Genomic DNA, 4,684 nt, shown 5'->3' with positions numbered 1-4,684 from the left:
GAAAGAGCTCCTGTGTGTCGCTGAATGTGTGCATTGATGACTGAAAGACATCTTCTGCCTCCATTTATCTGTTTATTACAGTGAGTTGAATTCATGTTAATGTGGATTTAAAGACGTTTCAATTAGTGGAAAGAAAATGCAAGGGGGGGATATAAAAAAGTCTAATAAACCAAAACTTTCGACCCCCTTGCAGTACCTCCATGGCCCCCCTAGGGGTCGCGGACCCCTGTTGAAGACCTCCGGTTTAGATTAAAGTCTCTATGGTGCAAAAAAAACGGGAAATAAAAGAAGTCTGTACAGAAGTCATCAAGGGACCGAGAGCTGAACCGGAAACCATTAGAATAAAATAAAAAAATAAATAAATAAAAACTTCTCAGACCATCTGTGTCAGATTAGAAATGGGAAAATGTCATAAAAACAAACAAACAAACTTCGGTGCTGCAAGAAGCAACATCTCTGATTAAACCGCCTGGATCAGTTTGACAGGAATGACCGTTAGAATCCTTTCAGCACAGATGTGAAGTGAACATCTGGAGCAGGTTGGCTTTCTAACGGTAACAATGAGAGCAGCTCCCAGCCTGAGCCTCAGAGTAAAGAAAACAGGAGCAGAGTTCATCACTCACCGGGTTGTAAAAGGGAGACTGGTTGAAAGCCATGATCGGAGCAAAGCAGCTGGATAAGGGGCTCTGAGAGGAGAAAAATCTGCTTCTCTGGGCAAACACACACAGAATGGAGGATTTTAGAAAATGGTTGCTGCTTTAAAGCAGACTTTAGGTTTCGGTTTCGCAGAAGTAGGAGGAGGGGTTTATCTCTTAATATATAGAACTTTCTTGTCCATGGATGGCTCTACAATGGGGCCAAGAGGGGCCAATGCCCCCCTAGACCCAATCATGGCCCCTGTACAGAAAGCAGACACTAGAACATTTAAATGCAAGTCAGTGTTTCTTGAAAAAATTGTATTTTCCCTTGATATAAGCAGGATGGCGAGACAACTTAATAATGGAATGAGATCATTTAAATTTAAAAAAAAGGAAAAATATCTATTAATTTAAGTGGATAACATGTAATTATCCTATTTTGGGGACAAAAATAATGGCTGTGTTCAGACAGTAGCCTGAAGAGACCCAAATCCGAGTTTTTTTGCCCATATGCGACCTGGATCTGATCTTTTCATGACAGTCTGAACAACACAGATCAGATTAATTCCAATGCGACCCAGGCCACCTGGGCTACGTTCACACAGCAAGCCTTAATGCTCAATTCCGATTTCTTTGTGAAATTGCCGTTCACATTTCCAAATATATGCGACTTGTATGTGATGATCGCCTGTGTGAACTGCATTCATACAATGTACGTGCACCGCATGCATAGTAGAGGACGCAATGACGTCACAAGCAAGCGTTCTCTGTGTTTACAGAAGTAAACATGGATAATAGCGCATTTAGCAATCTTACCCAACCTTAAAACTCAATCCTTTCAATATGGATAAACATAAACACTGCTCTCCGCATTATTGTCCGCCATGATTGTTATTTTTCTTCCAACTTCTGCATAGCAAGACACAGACTTGTGATCTTTGGCTACGTTCAAACTGCAGCCTGATGTGACCCAAATCAGATTTTTAGGCGCATATGCGACCTGTATCTGATCGTTTCATGGCAGTCTTAACAAAATAGATCTGATTTCTCTTATGCGACCCAGGCCACCTGGCAATGTGGTCATGAATCCGATACGAATCTGATCTTTTCAAAAACGACCTCCGTCTGAACGGCCAGGTCGCATTCATCCGACCTGAACGGCATTAGTAACCGACATAGGTCACTATTCTGGGTCTTGCTATGAAGAAGTGGCAAGGGAAACAACAACCATGGGGGACGATGATGTGGAGAGCAGTATTTATGTTAACCATCCTGGAAAGATTGTGTTTTTATGGTTGGGAGAGATCGCTAGATGCGCTACGGCATTACCATCTATGTATACTTCTGTAAACACAGAAAACACTGGCCTGTGACGTCATTGCGTCCTCTACTGCGCACGCGGGACACTTGCATTGTATGACTTCAGTTCACACAGGAGATCACATACAAGTTGCATATATTTGTAAATGTGAACAGGAACGCAAAAAAAAGTCAGATTTCACAAAAAAATCGTAATTGAGCATCAAGGCCTGCAGTGTGAACGTAGCCTTTGATGAGTATTAATGACGTTTAAGTTGGATGGTCGGACCTGGTCGTTCACACACAGGTCACATTCCAAAAGATCAGATTCGTATCAGTTTCAAGACCACAGAGCCAAGTGGCCTGGGCCTCATTGGAAAAAAATCTTATCTGTGTTGTCACACTGTCATGAAAAGATCAGATACAGGTCGCATATGGGCCAAAAAAATCGGGGTCACTTCAGGCTGCAGTGTGAACGTAGCCTTGGATATGAGGCTTTTTGACCATCTTGAAAAGATTGAGTTTTAAAGATTGGTAAAAGATCGCTAGATGAGCTCCAGCACTACCATCCATGTTACCTTGCACAGAGAACGCTTGCTTGTGATGTCATTGCGTCCTCTACTGCGCATGCGGGACACTTGTGTTGTTTGAATGCAGTTCACACAGGAGATCACATACAAGTCGCATATTTTTGGAAATGTGAACTGCAAAAAAAAAAAAAAAACAATTTCACAAAAAAAATCGTGATTGAGTCGTGCATTGTGAACGTAGCTTTTTTACCCGCTCAGTTTAAGGGCAAATATGCATATTTTAGACCTTTTCACTATTTTAGGTAATCCTTTGCTAATATTTTTTGTGTAAAGTAATTTTGTACTATGATGTAATCTAACATAAGGGACTACAAAAGGTGTCCATGTAACCAAGTCTCACTAGTTGATCTGACTATAAAGTAATTTTAAACTTGTTTTGAGATTAACATACTTATCTTGAGAGTATATTTTATGATATCAAAGAAGTTGACAAAGTACAATTGTCACCACATCGACAGATTCTTGCACTGATTTTGAGTGGAATCTTGTCTAAAGCAGATTAATAATCGAAGAATCTGTATTTTCATGTTTCATCTCAAAACCAGATCAAAAAAAAAATTTTTTTTTTTGGCTAGAGCCTGGTTAAATGTACAATTTTCCAGAGAGTCTCTTGGAACAATTTAATCATTCACCTTTAAAATTTACTTTAACAGTAATTTGAAAATTACAGTCATCTTGAAGCATCAGCCATTAGGATACGACCGCGGTCAAGTCTGCAACTAGCTTTTTTTATTGTGCTAAATTTTGTCTAGAACCGCCACTGATCCTGTCTTATCTATTAATGTGTGTGTGTTTGAGGGGACTTCCCATCAGAGAGGAAAACGTTAAAAAAGGAAAGTCCTGTCAGCTTCCTCCTGTTGGTCTTCTTCCTTAAACCCAACTGCTTAATGTCCCAAAACCAATTCTGTTTAAAGATTTCCATGGTCTCTTTAGAGAATATGTTCTGGTCTGCTGAAACCAAACAAACAAACTTCCCCCATAGTGAAACATGGTGGTGGCTGCATAATGATCTGGGGTAGCGTCCTGCAGAACCTCCTCTTACAGAGTCAAATGATGTGCCACGAGGTTATTCGAGCTTTTTATTGATATATAATCAGGATTTATCTAAACGTTTTTAAATTAAGAAAAATTTAACTCAGAAACTTGTTAAAAATCCTGCAACCCCGGTGAAAAACAAGCAGTCTGCAGGTTGTAAAGTTTAAAGATTAGAGTTGCTACTGTTTACCCAGACTTATCATACTTTATGGTTCCCATCACAAGATATGCATATGCATCACTTCCTTTTTTCGCTTCTCTTTTGTTCTTTGTCCGGATGGCTGCCTGTTGCATTTCAAACCACATCAGTAAAGCTTCTTGCAGCAAGATGCAACACCTGCATGGAACCACGCAGGTGTTGCATCAGTTTTATGAAACACATTCTCTTTCAAAAAGGTCTCAGAAGAAACAAACTGAGGGTTTTCTTTCCAGGCTTATTGTATGAATGTTCAGGATGAAGAAAAAAAAAGAAATGAAAGCGAAACAGAAAGAGAAGGTAGGTCAGATGACACTGAGTTCACCCTGCTGTCCAACCAAGGGTGATGACTTTGTGATGAAAGTTTGTGGGGACGCTGTAAGGGTTCGAGGCTGATGGACCTACAGTTACTCGACCCGAACGCTTCTTAAAAAAATGAGCTCAAACATATATTTATTGAATGCTTTCCTATTGCTGAGAATATAAGATAACCATAATACACTGATTTTCAACTTTATAGATGTTAGAGAGACGCCTTTTAGTTCATTACATATATAGGGCCCAAAAATATTAATGTATAAAAAGATAATTAATAACAGCCGATTCTAAAGCTTAAATCGATATATCATGTATCCCTAGAAGGGAAATTTCAGTTCCATCCATAAATCCAGAAAAATATGTATGTGCTGTTTCACCTTTAAATCTGCAGCTCTCCCTACTTCTCTCTGTGCTCTGTTAAAAAAGATCTATGAACCTCTTTACTAATATAATGATGCCAGAAACCACATTTCAAGATATGTAGAAGCTCTGCAGTCTGATTCTATCTGTGCAAAAAAAAAAAAATGTTAATTTTAATCTGTAACTGGGGGTCATTGTCCTCTGAGAAGCCAAGAATTTTTAACTAGTAAAGAAGAACAAACTATGTT

This window comes from Cyprinodon variegatus, unplaced genomic scaffold (genome assembly GCF_000732505.1).
Source record: "Cyprinodon variegatus isolate N-32 unplaced genomic scaffold, C_variegatus-1.0 Scaffold881, whole genome shotgun sequence".
Classification (NCBI taxonomy): domain Eukaryota; kingdom Metazoa; phylum Chordata; class Actinopteri; order Cyprinodontiformes; family Cyprinodontidae; genus Cyprinodon; species Cyprinodon variegatus.
This window is presented reverse-complemented; position numbering follows the sequence as displayed.